At 44.5% G+C, this 19,739-nt stretch overlaps 1 protein-coding gene across 4 annotated transcripts in view; it reads right to left on the reverse strand.

Annotated features, from left to right (window-relative positions):
* Positions 1-19,739, reverse strand: part of MYO3B (myosin IIIB) — a 2,253,613-nt gene that overhangs the window by 1,056,809 nt on the left and 1,177,065 nt on the right. The gene's annotated exons all lie outside the window — the stretch shown is intronic.

Here is a 19,739-nt window from a genome sequence, read left to right on the forward strand (position 1 = left end):
TTTAATGTGCGCTCAAATGTATCATTGATCTTAGATAGTACTTCATTACAGAAGGTACGTAGCCCCGCACAGTCCCATGTCATATGTATGAAGTCTGCACCCCTATGATTACATCTCAGGCAGCAACGTATTTCCCCTCAATATGTAACGTGCAGAAGTGGAGGCGGTGGGGTGTCATGTAGGTCACATGTACAAAGTTGTATTGGGTATATTTCAACCGCGTGTTGCAGTAGATCTTCTTCGGGGATGCTAAAATCCTGCCGCATTCCGCATCAGTAAGATCTCTATCTGAGATCGAGTCCCATCTCCTCCGCAGTGCGTGTAATGGAACTAGGGACGCTCTTAGCAATGTGGCATAAAACCATTTTACTTTATGCCCAGCCGTGCCCAGAGTAGTCAATGAGTGTAGTACTGCATGTGTCTCTGGTTCCTCCCGGCCCATTCCCCACAACTTACCGAAGGTGCATGCAGGGCCTCGTATTGTAGAAACTGTCCTGGGGGGAGACCACAGTCTTCTACCAGCTCTTCAAATGGGACCAATACTTTCTCCTGATAGCAGCCACCCACAGTCTCTAGCCCCGCCTCTGTTCAGGTTGTCATTTGTTCTGCCGTGAATATTGACCGCGGATCACCATGGGGTAAACCAACCAGAGGTAACATCGGTGTGTACCTAGGGATCTCTGTCATTTTGGCCATGCAGCATTTCCAGCACTGCAGAGCAGTGGTCTGTAGTGTTGACCGGTATGGGACAACTATTGCGGGGTCAAGCAGCTTAGCCAATAAAAGGTTGAGGCGCATGTTGGGCTCCATCTAAAAAAGTCCCCTCTGTGTTCTCTCCCTCTAAACATTGCACTGCTGTTGGGCATCCTTTTTGTATGTTTTCTCTTTAGCCCGGTATGCTCTTGCCATCAGCACAATCAAAGGTTATTTTTCTGCTCTTTCATCCTTTCTACCTTTGGCATATCAACCATCTTTGCTTCAATCACCTGCTGCAATGTTGTTTTTTAAAGGTTTGGCAAATGTGTCCTCCCAAACCATTTGTAATGCCACAGTGGGACCTTCACTTGGTCCTTGACATTTCTCATGTGTACTCCCTTCGAGCTGATGCTAAACTGCTCACTGCACCTCCTGGCCTTGAAGACTCTCTTCCTTATTGTGATTATGTCAGGTCCACACGTGAGGTGAACTTCATACACTTTTAGTTTAACCATCCTACACCACCTTTCTCCCAGACAAACTGGTGCTAAGGACCAAAAACTAGAACTCCCTTCATCGTTGGGCAATCATCACTCTACCAACTTACTTTGGTCCCCTTAACACTTCGATAGAGCAGAGGTTCCATCTATGGGAGCCTAAAAGGGCTTTAAGCTTTCACTTTGATCAAACCAATGATAACTGAGTTGACAATCAGTGGGTTTCTATGGAGCAAAAAAAGAGAGGCGGTGCAGAAGATGACCATGTTGAGGTGGACAGTCCTCTGCCTTAAGAACTTTGCATTGGTCAAGAATTAGCCTTTGGAAGGTCCATGAGTTCATGGCACCAGAACAAAGGCTGTTTGCTGCATTGGCATGGAATGTAACCCTGGGTGGACAACTACGCTACGCTCGCGATGTTTGCATAGTTTGTGCTACTTTGCGCTACATGCATTGCACGTAGCACAGTGCAAAATCGTGTAGCGTAGCGTAGTTGGCATTTTTTGCTCACTCGTGGTCCTCAACGTCAAGTTGGTGACCGCGAGCGAGCAAAATGACATCCCGGCGAGACTTTTTCCTTCAGCAACATCAAGCAACATCAAGTTGCCGATCGCGAGCGTGGAAAATAAACCTCCCGGCGAGATTCTCAACGCGAGGAGGTCAGGTTTGTCATTGCAAGTAGTCGCGTACGCTCGCGACCGCTCGCGATGATAAACTACCAGTCCGTGTTGAGAAAGCTGCCGCTCGAGTAAAAATCTACTCGAGCGGCAAAAAACGACAGCTCGCACTGTGCAAGATGCTGTTTTCAATGATTGCACAGTGCGGACAAGCATCCGGCACTGTGCAATCATTGCGAACAGCGCACTTCGCAGTTCACATAGTGATACGCGTATCTCGCGTAGTGCACAGTGCACTCCGCGTAGCTACGCGTAGCGCTACTACGCGACCTACGCCCACGGTTAATGAAATGCCTGTTCTTGACATCTGCCAGGCTGTGACATGAGCGGCAGCACAAACGTTCACAAAACACTACTGCCTTAATCTCCAGGTTGGTGGGGGGGGGAGGACATTTTGTTCACTTGGTCCTCCAAGACTCTTCGGTGGAAACCCACTCCCCAGAACGTCAACCTTAGGGAGGCACTGCTTTGGTGTACATTGTAAGGAGAGGAATATGAGGGTTGAAGTATCAATCAAAGGAGCAAGTTACTTACCTTTGGCAATGCTCTTTCTGGGTGCATACTACATCTAACCGCATATTCCTCACTGCCCACCCAACTCCCAGTTCTGTGGAGTGGCCTCTATTTGACATTTAAAAGGTCCCATGTTAGTATTCAGCACACTATTATCAACATTTGAGCTTGCTCAACATCTAAGAGTGCAGAAAAGGTATAGATGATAAACTGACGTCAGTGTGCAGGGGTGGTACTTATATGGCGCTCTGCTGCATCACTTCCAGGGTGGTGCGGAGCCAACACAGAACTGCACAATGCGGCAGGAGCACTGCTGTGACAAAATCTTTGATTTCCCGTCTGGTGCCCAAGGGAAAATCTATGATGAGGAGTCTGTAGCGTGAAGTATCCTTCAGAAGGGATCTTGACATCACTCTCTCTATTTCACCTCCTCTAGGAAGGCTTTGGTTTCCCTTTATAAATAAAGAAATGCTTTGGCCACAAAGAATACTTTCAACTTGCAGGGTATGTGAGCAATGCTCCAACAACCCCATTATTCAACTTTCCATTAGAATTCAAAGCTATGCATTCTTCCTCAGTCTTGTGGCTTAGGTCACGGAAAAGGAGTTTCCACAAACACTCCATGATTGAGCTTCTGTATTATGCTATCTTGCCTGTCAAGGGTCCCACAACCATCAAGTGCCTCCTCCTAATTTACTAACTTTTGGGTATTTTGTGGCCAGAGCGTAAGCTTTCAACATGGCACCTAGATCGCATGAACCCTAACCCTCTTCCAGGTCTTAAATAATCTTTATCATTGCTGCCAACAGTCCATTGTCCCAGATTAAGGGATCCACAAGACTCAAATGCTTGCTCCCCTATGTGCATTTTCTATTCTGTCCTAAGGTGTTTTACCAAAATGTGGTGTTGGAAATATTGTCTTACCATAATATTGTTGCCTTTATACAGTGATATCCAAAATATCATCATCTGGAATATTGAAGGTATAAAAAAATGTGTGTTGTATTTAATATCATTGTTAAGAATACTGTTCTATATAATATAGATATATGTAATTTCATTTTTCCTATATTGAAATATTATTAAACTGTTTAAATATTTTAAGAGCTGGATGTTTTTGTAGGGATTTGGCATGGGTACTTTTGTTTAAAAAAATGCTTGCAATTTTATACATTGAAATGTGAAGAATTATTATTTTTAATTATTTTATATATTATTTTTTATATTATTTTAATTAGTTTTTTATGGTTTTTAGTGTGATAAATTTAGGGGTGGGGTGAAGGGTTTAAAAGACAAAAGGTTAGAGAGTGGTTTAAAATGTGTTTTTGTCATTCCTACAAAAATACATTTTTACATTTTTAATATTTATGGAGAGAATGTTTTACAATTTATATTTTTTTAAATGTATAAGAAATATGTTACAGATATTTTATAGTACATATGTAATTTTTGTTTATGAATTTATATTATGTTTGCAATATTTTGTTTTATTTTGCTACTGCATTAAAATAAAAAATACATTTTACATAAAAAGATTGTTTGGGTTTTAAATAGTTTTGAAGGGAAAATCGTTTGGTTTAATGTTGATATTTAATGATGGTATTTTTTTAAAATGTTTTGGTAAAGCTGGTTTTTAGGACATTTTTAAAAGAGTAATAGTTTAAAGCTATAATATTAATAGGGATATTTAGAAATCCTATAAAATATTTAAAAAATATAGCATAATATGATGTAAATTGTGTTGTTTATATTTTATTTCACTACATGTTCTGTTTATTTTAAAAAATGGAAACGAATGTACATATTTATTCTTGGTGTGATTTTCATTAAACTTTACATTTTAAAAAACAAAAATGGGTTCATTAAAGTGGGAATATTAATTTTGCTGATATTGATAAAAACTATGCCAATGCTTATAGTGGTATACTCGCATACACAAATGAAATTTTATCATTATTATCAAATTCGCCCGTCATGAACTTTCCATCAACCCAGACATACGTAGTCAGGCAGGCTCTGCAACCTAGGCCTACGGTAACTGATTGACGTGTCACAGGTAGGGTGACACATAGCCTGCAGACAAATGTGCAAACAGGAAACTCAGGTCCATCCCCCAGATAAGCGCAGCGACGCCACAATGGCCCAGGGAAATTAGCCCCAATAAAGCACACATGGCCAGAGGGGTGCGCGCATTCCCAAAACACCATAAAGTCAGATGACAGATGGAGTTAGGAACAAGCAGTCAATCAGGACAAAGTACACGCAGTGATTGCACTCCCCTCATGACGGACATTTGGACAAGTTGTGTCCATGCAAGGTCGAGGCCCACCTGTATTTGTTACCAGGGACCTTTGATTTATGACTCCACAGACAAGGACCACATTCTTTTACCCGACAAGGATGTACTTTTATGGCACCCAAAACTGTATAAAAATCACTCTGATTGATTGTACTTTAAGACAGTCCTCAGACCCGTTTTTCTAAGCTGTAATTCTGGCCAAAATGTTTAATGAAGCCAACTGTTCCTGTTTTGTCAAATGTCTCGTCTTTTGTTTTTTCAAGGTAAATTAAATTCATATTCAAGCAACAAGTTTTCCCCGATTAAAGTTCAACACTTTCCCCATTGTAGCTTAGATTGGGGTGGGAATAGTAAATGTAACCCCTCTAATGCCCTACACTTTCCACAATGTAACTTAGATTGGAGTGGGAAATGCAGATCTAACCCCTTTAATGTCTAACACTTTCCCAAGTGTAACTTAGATTTGCATGGGAATAGTAAATCTGCCCCTAGAGAAGTCTGACGCTTTCCCCAATGTGGCCTACATTAGAGTAAGCATAATAAATCTACCGAGATTAAAGTTTAACAATTTCTCCAAAGTAGCTATATAGTAAATATAACCCTTTCAATGTCCAACACTTTCCCTAATGCAGCCTAAATTGGAATGGGAACACTTTCCACAATATAGCTTAGATTTAAGTGGGAGTATTAAATGTAACCCCTTCAAAGGCCAGCAATTTCTCCAATGCAGCTTACATTGGAGTGGGAATGGTAAGTATAACCCCATTACTGGCCAACACTTTCTCCAATATACCTTAGATTAGAGAGGGACTAGTTAATCTACCCTTACTAAGGTGTAGCACCTTCCCCAATGTAGCTTAGATTGGACTGTGAATAGTAAATGCAACCCTTTCTTCAATATCCAGCCCTTTCTCCAATGTAGCTTAGATTGGAGTGATATTAGTAAATCTACCCCATTAAAGACTAACACTTTCCCCAGTGTAGCTTAATTTGGAGTAGGGATAGCAAATTAACCCTTCGTGAATGTAAAGTTTATGGTGCAGTTTAGTTGTATGATCAAAAATAATTGTTACTCATTGGATTTTTATGTCACTTTTATTTTTATAGTAGCAGTAGTTTTTTACAGGCACTAATAAAATGTTTAGTACATTTTAAATGGTTTATTCTATATTGCCTTTTTATTTTAAAAAAATTGTAACATTCATTGTTATTAATAAATATAAATTTTATATTTTTGCCTCAAATAAAACATTTAACTTAAACTTTTAGAAATTGTAGTCGTTTTTGGGTGAGTTACGTGTTCACCAATAGTATTATTTATTTTTTGGTTTTCCTGGATGGATTTTTATTATTAAGTTTTCAGATTTTGTATGGTTTGCTAGGACTACAATTTTTCCATGTAGATATATATTTTTTTTTAATTTGAATGATTGCATTTTTTGGGGAGATTTGTTTGATCTATTTTTGTGGATGTATTTTTGGGGGATTACTTCGAGACCCTGGACATCAGCAGCTAAACAGTTATATTTCATTTTATATTTTATGTGTGGGAAAATGTTAATTTCTTTTCCCATTGTTTTTCGTATTATAATGGTTGTTATGGGTTATGTCTTTTACTGATTTTTTGCTAATCAGTTCTACGTTTTTATGAGAGTAAGTAAAAATGATTAAAATAACGTTTTAAAAGATTTGGGGTGATGTCCGCATGTCGGTAAGGCTCCCACCTTCCATGGCCTAAGCCTGCTGTAATATCCGTAAAAATATTCAAAATTTACCCCAGATAAGGAACGGAGAAACAGTGCTACCCCCGCTGCACAGCAGTGAACGAGTAAAGCCTTGGTGAAAGTGCCAGCAACAGTAGTGGTCCGGGCCCCGACTGGGCCCGAGAAGCCCCGGGCTTGAGTTTGGTGTTGGCCGGGAGTGACTTCCGAATGGGGCGGCCGCGGACTGGGAGAAGTCCTGGCGCCTCACTGGACCACAATCGGTTGCGAGCAGGTAGAACCTCGAGTGGAATCCAGCAGAACTCCACCTCCCTCCCCCCCAAGGTATGGGAGGCGGGAGGTGAATGGAGCCTGAGCAGTCCGCAATTGCACCAGAGGCACACACGAAAGATAATGTGGTGCAGCCGCTTCGGCCGATGCAACTACGGGACTGGGCGGTGGCACTCCAAAGTGGAATTTTGCCATCACCCCAGAGGAGTGACAGTGGGACAGCGTTGCACCCAGCATCAGAGATACACTGGCAGAATTGGGTCTGGACATCAGACAGGCCCGAGAAGCCCCGGGCTCGAGTTTTGTGTGGCCTAGAATTGACTCTCGGGAAAGGTAGATATTGACTGGGGGGCACCGCAGCTCCTCCCCCGACTGCAATTGGAGTTCGACAAGCGAGACACCAAGAAGAATCTGGCAGAGATCTGCCTCCCCTCTGGGGTACAGGAGGTGGTATAAGTGGAAGGGGGGCCATCGGCCCAACATAATCCAGAGAAGTTTGGAGCAGCCTAAGACACGCACTGGTGGTGCGTTAACACGACTACCTGGTGACCGGACTCGTTGATTGCCTCAAGCAATGGCTCATAAGTAAGTGTGGCCGCGACAGACTAAGTAGCGCAGGGATTGAGTGGTGGCCCCTCTAACTGGAGTAAGTGCCGGGGGTGGCCCTGAGCAGAATAAACCGCAATATTGGCACAGCCAGTGGCAGTACACAACCTTGGGATAAAAGACCGCACTAGAGTGTCAATGAGCATAAATAAACGGCCATCCAGGGACTAGTCACTTGATGAAGAGTTTAAACCGGTGTGGATACTGGTTGCCCTGAGCCATATCCCCTGCATGACAAAGTGCATAGTACATAAGGAGAAATGCTTGGAGACAACTGACCCTTCACATAGAGAAGGTGGGGAGTCCAAAGACAAGTAACCCACACAACAAGCACCACAGTGTGGGTAACGCCATTCAAGGGTGGCCTAAGAGTGTTTGATCTTGGGGCCCCCGGATAAATCCCGACAGGTCGCAGAGGGAGGTAGTTCCCAAGAGCAGGCGGCGGGCATCCTTCTGGACAGCAAAAGAGACAGACATTTCTAGGGACAGAAAGATATGCTCCAGACCAAGCTGGATAGGTATGCAACTCAAAAACTGGGGGAGGTGGATGCCGCAAATAAAGGAGAGCCGTACAAGACGACGACTTTAACTATGGAGGAGCCAACACTCAAAGACGTGATGGTAGCCATTGGAACAAAGAATGGATACCTTTACTATTGAAATGACACTATTAAGAGCCGATCTGCAGAAAAGAAGCGAAAAAGTGAAATCCATGGAAGTGGTAACTGCTGAGCTAAGTGGTGAAACCCATCAACTGCGACTAGAGATTAAAGAGCTACAAGTCACCCAGAAATGGGCAGAAAATCAATTGGATGACTATGAAGGTAGATCGTGATGCAACAATGTAAGGATCACTGGGGTTCCTGAGCGAGAGGTGGGGCGTGCTGTGGCTCTATTTGTAGAGGACTTGATACTGAATCACCTCCAGCCAAAATCCCTCTCGAAGTATTTCACGGCTGAAAGAGCACTTAGGGTACCAGGGGGAAGGCCCAAGCCAGGAGCTCCCCTGCGTCCAATTCTAGCGAGGCCTCTGAATTTTAGGGACCGGGATATCATACTGCAAACGGCTCGAACGAATCTTTCCCTCAAATTCGAAAACAGTGAGCTGTCCTTCTTTCCAGAATCCACTATTGGGGTCCAGAGGCAAAGAAGAACCTTTTTAAATATCAAAAGCAGTTGAGGGACAAAGTGGTCCAATATTCAATGCTGTTTCCTGCCAAACTGCGAATAGAGGTGGATGGTAAAACATAGTTCTTTGATAGTCCGAAGGCAGCGTAGGAGTGGTTGGAGGGTTGGAGGCAGGCAAAAGACCATAATTCGAGATAAAGAGGGGTCCCTCCTCTCACAAGACACTTGTTTTCATAGAACTGAACTACATTGTGAAACCTCATTTCTTTGGAGGACGCTCTGGTGAACGCAACCAGCATATCAAGCAAACAATACTTACGCTAAGTGACTCAATCTGAATTCAAATATGTTCTAATAAACAAAATGGACATATATTGTAGCAAGCGGACGGCCGCGGGGAGGGTGTTGCCACCACCCTGAGTTAAGAGTAAGCTTAGAAGACTAGGGCAACATGCACTCTGCACTGTTGGGGTATGGGCCGTTTTAGGCCCTGATTGCGGGGAGGTTGGGAGGGGGGAAGTTGGGGATTTAGTGTTGAGCAAGTTCAACCGAGAAACAAACAAGTAAACTTCAAAGCAGGATTTGATAGAGATGGTAAAAGTATTGTAACTGTAGGCAGCCGTAGCATGTCAATGAGTAGCGAGACGCATACTCATGCACACCAGAGGGCGGGATCTGGAGGTCGGGTGGAGGAGAATGGAAAGGATGGCAAGGGATTTAATGGGTGAAAAGAAAATTAAACTCCTATCATGGAATGTGAACGGTTTGGGGGATAAGCTAAAGAGGGGAATAATCTTACAATATATTAAGAGAAAGGCCCCAGACATGGTCTTGCTCCAGGAGACACATTTGGTAGGAAACACATGCAAAGCACTGGACAGATATGGTTACGGACTTGTCGTTCACTCAGGATTTACTTCAGGCTCACGGAGGGTGGGCATCATGGTGCGTAAATCCTTTCCGATGTCCACGGAACACACCTGGACGGATGAAATCGGCAGATACGCTGCAGTATCAGGAAAGGGGGAAGGAGGGTCATTAACCCTGGTGTCTGTCTATTTCCCCCTAGGATTACAGGCAATGGCATTTCGTGACTTGTGAAGCCTGATGATAGGGTTTCCAGAAGGGAAGCTGATGATTGGGGGGGGATCTCAATTCCGTGGTATGTGGCAGACGTGACCGTTATCCCCCTAGAGATCTAGGACCAGCCCAATTGGTTATCTATACCTTTTTAGATGTGATGGGACTCGCTGATGTATGGCGAATCTGTCATTCTATAGATACCCAGTATACATTTCACTCCGAAGCACATATTAGCCTTTCCCATATTGATTACATCCTCATGCCGGCAGACCAGGTGGAGCAGATTACAGAAATCAGACACATGGCAAGGGGTGTATCCGAGCACTCTCCAATACGGGTGCATATGGGTAGGGGCGATGACAAGGTGGGTAGAATAGCTCCTATAAACCCGTGGCATTTATGCAATCCCAATATAAGACAAAAAATTACTTTGTCAATTGAGCACTATTTCCAGGAGAATGCGGGGTCGGTGGGCTCGGCTCGAACGCTCTGGGAAGCATTCCAAACAGTGGTGCAAGGCAAAGCAATCTCTCAAATAACTGGGGCAAAAAAGGAGAAAAATGCAGAACTAATACAGCTGGAAGAGGAGATATTAGGGCTAGAAGGGGAATTACTGGTGGCCGGGGATCCGAATGTAATGCATAAACTGAATCTCAAGAAGGAAGAATACAAAAGTGTGGTCATGGACAGAGCTAAAGCATTACAGAGGAACAAACTCTGTAGGATATACGTGCTCGGGGACAGAGCGAGCAAATTGCTTGAGTGGCTAGACCGGCGTGAACTGCCCAACCGCCTGGTTGCGGAAATTACAACTGAAGAGGGAGGGAAAATCTCTGATATGCAGCTAGTCACAGATGAATTAGCTAAACACTATACTCCGATATATAAATCGCACACTGTCTACACGATAGAAGAGTCAAGGGCCTTACTAACTGACATTCGGCTGCCAGTATTGTCGGAAACTGACTGTGACTTCCTTGATAGTGAGCTCACGAATGACGAAATAGCATGGGCTATCAGGGATTTGCAATTCGGGAAAGCTATGGGCCCAAATGGTCTCCCAATAGAACTCTATAAACTAAAACCTGACAAAACAGCCCCCTTTCTCAAGGCCATGTATAAGGAAAGCCTGGAGGCCGGCCTGCTCCCCCAGGATCAGTGGCTTGCCACAGTGGTGGTCATATATAAGGAAAGTAAACCTAGGCATCAATGCTCCTCATACAGACCTATCTCACTCTTGAATGCTGAGGTGAAGATCCTGGCCAAGTTGTTGGCTACACAGTTGATTGGAGTGATTTCCGACCTGGTCCACCCGGACTAATCTAGATTAATGCCATCCAGAAATACCTCCTTAAATCTTCGCCGACTCCATGGGGTACTTGGGAGAGTAGATACGCTGAGTAGAAGACACAGTGGTGGTGTCCCTGGATCCTGCAATGGCATTTGATACGATCAAATGGCCCTATCTCTTTGTGGTGCTGGAAAAAATGGGGTTTGGCCCAGGATTTATTGGATGGGTAAAACTCTTGTACTTGGAACCGTTGGCGCAAGTGGTTGTGAGTAACAGAAAATCAGAGATCTTCACCCTCGGAAGAGGGACGAGTCAGGGATGCCCCCTGTCTTCATTGTTTTATGCCCTGGCACTTGAGCCCCTGGTGCGTTAGATTCGTAGGGACCCGGTAGTGAGGGGTCTGAAATGGTCGGAAGAATGTGAGAATCGTATCTCCCTCTATGCTGATGATATACTTTTATACCTGGCGTCGCCGCAGGCCTCGATCAATAGAGGCCTTGGCATATTCACCACCTTTGGCAGATACTCTGGATATGCCATCAATTGGGCCAAGTCTTTGATCTATGTGCATAGGGGAAGGTTCCCGCTTCTGCCCAGGGGGTGTAGAATGACAGAGGCAGTTTAGAGCTTTGAATATCTCTGCATCTACATCACGGGAGACCCTAGGTTGTATTACGAGCGCAACCTTCGGCCACCACTGAGGTGGCTTCAAAGTGATGTAGAACACTGGAAGAACCTTCCGCTTTCCCCGCTGGGCAGAGCGTCTCTTTTTAAAATGATGTCCCTGCCTCGCTTTTTTATATATTCTACATAATTCACCCACCTTTGTCCCAGCTACCTACTTCGCTGCAAAAGAAAGAGAACAAAGAGCCCTACTATGGATTAAGGGTACACCTTGAATATAATTTCCCAAATTGGTGCGGGCTGGTATGATGGAGGAATTGGCCTTCCAGATATCAAAAGGTGGTACTGGGCGGTGCAATTGGCCACAATTAACCAGGGTATATATAGTCCTCATAACGACCCGGGATATATAATAGATAGATGGCTTTACCGGGAGGGTCGTAAACAAGGACGCTTCATTCCAGACCAGCTACTTTGAGTCTTACAGGGCCTACGGCACATTCAGTCCAAATTTGGCACACAGCTCACAAAAGTCCTGGGTGGGACAAGAAAATCACACAATCTACCCCCCCCCTGTGGGATTCGTATTTATTGGGCACCCTCAGAAACTCCCAGGGCTTTGATAGGTGGGACTTAATAGGACTGTAAAGAAATGGAGACATGTGGAAGGGGGGTAAAGTAATTGAGTTTTCCGTGCTGCAGCGTGAGAATGACCTGGCGGACTCAAAAATATTTATATACTGTCAAGTTAGGCATGCCCTGTATGCACGTATCCCGATAGGGGAAACCCTGTCCGAAGGAACACCGCTGGAGGACAGGCTCCTTGACGGACACATGGCTAATAAATCAATATCCCTCACTTACCGAAAATTAATTAATGACAGAACAGAACAGATCCCCTGATACAGCTGCGAGAGAGGTGGACGTACGACCTGCTAGAGCTAGACGAAGAGGATTGGACTGAGGCACTTGCATCTCCGAGGGAGGTGGCAATTTCATCAAGACTTAAACTAGTACAGCTAAAAATATTGCATAGAACGTATTATTCGAGGACTGCCCTGGCCCGAATGGGATATGGAGAGGACTCAAGTTGTAAGAGAAACTGTGGGAAGGAGGGAACGTTCATCCCATTTTGTGGGAGTGTGAGATTATTCGTAAGTACTAGACGAGTGTACTAAGGTGTATGACAGAGGTGCTGGGTCAGGAACAAGACCTGGAGAGCAGACAGGGTCTGCTTAATGTGTGGGGGTAGACGGATCTGAGCAGCAAAGGGAAACTGTGGGCAACCCTGGGGCACATGATAGCTAAACGCAACATAGCCAGAATGTGGGGCGCGAGAGAGGCCCCGGGTTTAGCATCATGGAAACAAGACATGGACTTGAGTATTTTTAGAGAAAAAACAGTGCATGTATCCAGGGGATGCCAAAAGAAATGGTCTAAAATATGGACTAAATGGAATGAATATCGTGGAAGTATCTGTGTTCCCCCGTGTCTCCCCACCCTCCCTGTCCTCGAAGAACTGATGTAAGCTGATTAGTGTGAAACCTGAATATGTGTAAACATAACTGCTTACAGTACCATCCAAAACTCATTTATGCTAACATTGAATGTTTAATGTCTCTATAACATGTTATTGTATAATTGCACTTCTGCTTTCAATAAAATGATTTACGTTTTTGTTATTTACAGTTGCATTTTTGTTTTAGTTGGAATATTTGAATTCTTCAGAGTAGTGTTATTGCTATGGAACCTAGTTATGGTAGGAGTGGATTGTTAACAAATGTTTGTACTTGCATTGTTTGTTTATATTTCATGCATTTCTTTGGTTTGTTTTGATACTTTAGGTTTTAGTTGGGTTATGCACTGTTCTATTCTAAGTTGTTTTAGATTGTTTTATTTTTTTATTCTAGAAATTGGTAGAGTGCCAGGTGGCTTTGGCCTAACCTGCCCTGGATGGTGTTATGCCTCCCTTCCACTGCGTTGTTTTAAGTTCTTATGCCATGGTACTGTCATATACAATACACCATGGTATATTATACTTGGGTTGGCATCTGTGTCTGGAACGGTGCAGTCTGCCAACCCCTGTATCTTCAAAATAGGCAGTTAAAGTACTTATTTTGTCTTAGTGTATTTGGTAATAGGGTGACTCTATAAGGAGGTTGTAGTGGTATGCTACTTCTGTTACTGCGACATATACTAAGGCGATTATTTGTTTTCAGTTTTTGGGCAGATTGGGTGTTTGCTGACTGCTCAACGTTTAATACAGATTTTTTAACGTGTGTCCATATACTCTGGCTAAAATGGTAGTAACAGCTCTGTAAAGCTTTGTCAGATACCCTTTCAGAGGGCCACGAGGCACACAGGGGCTACTGGGCCCAAAGGTGTGGTTTTTTTCTTTTCGTTTTTTTTAACACAATTTTATTAGAGGATTGTAATACAGTACATCGTTGTGTTAAGTATTCCACACGGTCATGACATAGTGGTGCAAGTTATACTATGTTGAAACATTATCATACAACCTTTGTCACAACTTGTCACTTGTTTACCTGGAAGCATACCCATTATCATTCCTGCTTTCATTTTGTTACGTTATGAAGAGAAAACATCCCTCGTTATCCATAACTAATTTTCATGGAGCTCTGACAGGAGACATCCTGGAACATGGTATTCTGTCCAGTAAGCACTTTATCAACATATAGCTTATCATAAGAATTTTAGACAAAACAACTAAATCTTACTTACTTCCCCTCCCACTCCCTCCCCCCGCAGGCTCAGCAGATGAAAGATTGTACAATCGTATACATAGTCCAATTCAGCGCATTGTCTCTTTGTTATATACATTCATTAGTATGCTGGCCTCCAGCAACCCCCCTGTGCATGTCACAGAGTTCCGGCTCCCTCCAGATGCTGCCCCCAATTCCAGCCTCCTCAGAATACACATTAGGGACAGTATTCTAGCATGTCCAAAGCGCCAAGCTCCTCCATCAACAAATTCCATTCCACGGATATAGGCATCCTACGCAATCCGCGCTGTTCTTCCCTTTTCAATTCCGCGCCCTCAGCCCTGCCCCACTTCAACAGCTCGTCATACCAATCTTTCAATGCCGGTGGTCTAGTAGCTTTCCATTTCATTGTAATATTACGTTTGGCCAGAATGAGCGCCAAGTTATTAAATTTGGTGACCGGACTACCTTTCTTCCTCCGGGGCCCAGCCCCAACAGACAGTATTCCAGGCTGTCATTATTCCTCACTGGAGGTATACTTGTCAGTATCCCACAGACTGTCACCCAGTAGTGTCGTAATCGCGAACAGCTCCACAGCATGTGTAGCAAATCCGCTGTCTGTAGTTGACAACGCGGGCACACATCTGATCAGTCTGGGAACATGGTTTTCAACCTGCGCGGTGTCAAATAGGCTCTATGTAGGAGCATGAGTTTTATGAACTTGAATTTCGGGTTTCCTGACACCTTCCTGGGATATTCCACCATCACACTCCACTCCTTGTCACTAAGCACCTGACCTATGTCCGTTTCCCACTTGTCACGCAGAGTCTGAAGGGACACCGCTGCAACTGTGCGTATGGCCCAAAGGTCTGGTTGAGCACTTTTACTCCTGATTTCCTAGGGCCTAGACCAAGTACCCCTTCTGCAACTGGCTCTGAGCAGTAGATGTGGATGAGCAATCCAAGGCTCTCTTGGGTGGGGGGGGGGATGATACAGATCAGTGGACACAGGCTTACATTTCAAAGAGTGCACAGCAGCAGCAGCAGCAATAAATCAATGTCCAGTCAACTACTCACTTTTATAATACCAGAGAAGTATTTCATTTCTATCCCTACTCATTCAAAGAAATAATACGACATGCACAAATAATAACACATTTTCCCTTGAGTTTGGGACTTTAGTGTCTCCATGGGAATTCCCTGTCCCACTCTTTCCTCGCAGTGCGATAGAGGTTATTCCCCATTCACTGCTGGCCACATGCAGGGAATGCTCAACCAGCAGTCCATATCACAATAGTCCACTTTGACTCAAGTCAGTCGTGAATTAGCATCGCAGCTCCTTCAACAGCGAGTCTCCCCATAGCCAGTAGGCTGGAAACAAATCTTATTAACTTCGGTAAGAGTGGAGCATGCAGAGTATTCAACCGTGCCCCGTCCGTGGGCACTCACAGCAGGTCCGGTCCCGATCAGGTGCATCAGCTGCACGCGGACCCAGTGGCTGCACACAGCTGATTATAGGCTCTCTCTTTTGCTCTCCTACTTGCAGTTAAACCCTGGCAGTGATCAGAGGTTCTCCTGCACCTTTCCTCTAGGGTAGGTTTCCACACTCCTGAATAGGAGGGGTTGGTTTCGATGCACCTGTCCTTGATTCTAATCTGGGGTGGTAATGCACCAATGGCATACTCACTCGTTCTATGGGGTTGGGTCAGTCACAGTCTTCGTTACTCCTGGTGATCTACATGTCAACAATGTTCACTGGTTACAGGCTCCTGCCGGATCAACATAAGCACAAGTACACCAGGCATCCCCTCCTAGCATACAGAGCCATGCAAGGCTTTGGCCCCTACTGCACAGAAGTCTTTACCACGGCGCGCCCTCCTGGCATACGGGGTCGCCGCAACTGTGTAGCGCAGACTGCGGCCCTTATCAGCATGGCAGCAACTAAAGGCAAGTGTTCACTTTGTACTCATTTGTAACACAATCTGATTACACAGACTTCTGTATAGACGTAATCTTTATAAGAAATGTTATTATAAAACAGACAAATGCTCCGTAAAGACTTCATCTTTTTTCAATTTGAAGTGCTGAACAAACAACCAGTACATTATTATCTAGATATCAAATTCGATTCAGCTGAACCAAAATTTATTTTATATCACATATTATAAAGAATTCTTAAAACATTAATAATAAGGTGAATAATGAGAAAATTTTAAGAAGCACCCCAAGTGAAAAAACTAGAACCAGAAAAGGAGCAAAGTGACCAGTCGATTGAGCATAAACATTAAAATGGTTTCTCTGGAGAGACAGCCAGTCTTTTTTACACATAATAAGCCACAAATTATGAATATTCAATGTGCTGCATTACACATGACTATGGTCTGTCTCTTTGTTTTTGTCAATGGCGTTTTGACCCTATTGGTGGATACTAGGGTCTCATCAGGACTAAAGAATAGACCTGGGGGATGGTTGTAACTCCGAGCGTGGTCTATTGGTAAGTTGTAGACTGGTTCAGGAATGTGCTGGCCAACACAGGCTGCAATGGAGCGTTCCTGCATTAAATAATGCCCTTGGAGGGGCAATAATATACAATCTGAAGTATCATATTCAATAGAGTATAGCAGCCATGGTCAGAACATTTTTGGAATAATGGCGATGATGCTTTCAATGTGGCCCCATTCAATGACAAACTCTGAAACGGCTGTATTTTGCAGTCTCTCAGTCAGGGATCTGCTGTGAGACAATGAAGAACCCGACGGCTCACCCGAACGGGAAGACGATCTTTTCCACAGCGCCCCTTCCTGTGACATGGAGTCACTGCACAGGCTTCCTCTTCACCACATAGCAATCTTTTCCATGGCTATCTTCACAGCAGCCCTCTCCTGGAAAACGGGGGTCGCTGACTCAGTTTTGCACAAACTGCAGCAGCTGTTACCTCACACCTTGCACCGGGAGTTCACTCAACAGGGGTCCCTACTGACCTAGCTCCCTCCAATGCTCTCCTCTGTCTCACATGACATAGTGGTCTTGACAAGCAGGCAGACGCTGGTGCTCCAGAATAGGTGGTCTTACTTTCCCTGGGTGATGTACCCTCACCCAGCAGACTGTACTTCTCGCAGGTACACATGCACTCAGTACATTCACTCACCATGCACGCACTGTACAGCACTACATACTTCATGTACTGTACTACTCACAGGTACACATACACCCAGTACATCCACTTACCATGCAAACACTGCACAGCACTGCACTATCCCTGTATTGTACCCTTACCAAGCATAAATATATCCATTGCAGTCACCACTCTTGTGCAGCACAGCACTTCACATCCAACCTGTGTCCACCAAGTAGTTTACCTTAGAAACTTTCTGAACTACTTTGTTTTGTCCACACCATTTGTCCTCCAAAGCCCTTGGACAAATAGACTTTAGCACCAACACCTCCTGACCTTCCTGATACCCACTCTGCATTGGCTTCCGGTCACATCATTCCTTCATCAGCTCTTGGCTAGTCTAAAGTTTTTTTGGGGGGTGACCTTCTCAACCCTCTCTGACTAAGGTGCATGGACCCCGCACCGGGTGTCCTTACAGAAGCTTACAGGGACCGAACCTTACTCCTTTCTGCTGAATCTCTCGGTAGGCAAACAAAAGATATGGCAGAAGAAGATCCTACTTCCTTCTGAGGTTCTCTGGCAGAGTTTCCATCATGCTCTTCAGTGTTTTGTTAAACGGTCCACTAAACCATTGATTTATTGGCAGGTATGCCATGGAGAAGTGGTATGTCACACGAGCTAGCTCCCACATCTCTCTCATGTGATATCTAACGAAACTTCTTTCCCAGATACACCATTCCCATGTTTCCTGTGCCTTCCTCGAGCCCCATGAGAATTATGCTGGCCCTTACCCTTCAGTTTGGAACCAGTCTGCGGAGAGCTCTTCTCCCCATTTGGCTTAGAACTATGTCGCTCTAGCCCTTTGTTAACCCTGTTAGCCAACCACTTGTCAGCCAACACTGCAGGTTTTGCTGGATCCCTTTCTGTCAAATCATACAGGTATTGCCTAAGTGGGGTAGAGCACTCCTCCTTGATTCGCTCTGTCACCATCAACTGGTTCAGGGACTGAAAGACCTTGACCTCCTTCCCTCTTCCCCACTTATTCTAATCACGCACTACACCATGAATCCAATCCTCAAACGGAACACCATCCTCTCTCTTACAATCATGGAATCTCTGCAGGTTTTGAGATGGTTTCAGCCCAAACAGCCTAATCAGAGTTACCTTCATTCGTTCATAGGCCACCTGGTCTGCCAGAGGCATCCTTCCAATGATGGCTATACTTTCCAATAACATGTTCCCCCATTAAGTCAGCTGCCTTAGACAGCTCATTTAAGGCCTGTGCCTCACAAGCGACTTTAAACCTCACCAACCACCCCAAAATATCCTGACTTTCCACATACAGAAGCAAATAGTCTTTTGGAAACTTGGCCACAACCTGGCCTGAGCTGGATATAGAGCCACTGATCCCAGATGGAGTTGCCATTGCTGCCATTCTGGGTTTCTCTCTCTCAAGGGCTATCCTTTCATTTTCCAGCTCTCTCTCTCTTCTTCCTTCTGATTCTCCTCCCACCTCTCTGTTTGTCCTCCATTTCTCTCTGTTTCTTCTCCCTCTCTCACAATTTCTCCTACAGGGCTCATTCCTCCTGTCTCTCCTGCCTCCTCTTCTCTTGTTCCTGATGAGCCAGTCTCCCCCCTCTCAAACTCTCTGGCCTTTTCATCTTCCTCAGCCTTAGCTTCCAAAAGTGCCAACTGAAAGTTTAGAGTCTCTGCAAGACTCAACACAACCAAGGGATTTACTCATGGAATTGGTGACAGTGGCACACTAGAAATTCAAGGTAGTGTAAACACCTGAGGTATTCTAAAAACTAAAGGTGGTGAGTGTCTAGGTGAAACTCTGGAAAATGCACTAGGGGACACACTCTGTGTGTGTCTGGGATAGATCTGTGCAAAGGGGATCCTAGAGCTTGAGTCCACAGCTCTGTCTTCCTGGGTTCCTACCATGGTTCCCTCCCCAGAGTCAACTAAGGACTCATCACATTCACACAGTGTCACAAACCAGTCTCTAATTAAATTAGCAGAGACCTCTCTGTCCCTAATACAGGGAATTCTCCATCATCTACCCCTGGATAAAACCTTCATCCTATATATGGACATGAGGCTGAGGTAAATTCCCAAACCTGTGTCTTCAATTGTCAATGCCCATTGGCTTTGTGTGTACAAGAAAGAAACTGGACTTATTGTACTGCTGGTGCAAGTTAGAAATAGCCAATGGCACTTCTGTAACCCCCCCCAATTGTCCCACCGATTGCCATCAATTGTCAGAACCCCTTTCAGAGGACCACTGGGCACGCTGGGGCTACTGGGCTCAACCATAGGGGTTGAGGACTTTTACCCCTTATGTCCCGGGGCCCAACCTACTATGGATCCTGAGCTACTGAGCCACGTGTACTGTGGTAAATAATTTAATTACCGGAACTTAATTTGATGCGGAAAATTAATAATAATAGCTCAGAAAAATAAGAGGCAGAATCCGTGGTATTAGAAGTTCGGAACG

The sequence above is a fragment of the Triturus cristatus genome, chromosome 3_1 (genome assembly GCF_964204655.1).
Source record: "Triturus cristatus chromosome 3_1, aTriCri1.1, whole genome shotgun sequence".
Classification (NCBI taxonomy): domain Eukaryota; kingdom Metazoa; phylum Chordata; class Amphibia; order Caudata; family Salamandridae; genus Triturus; species Triturus cristatus.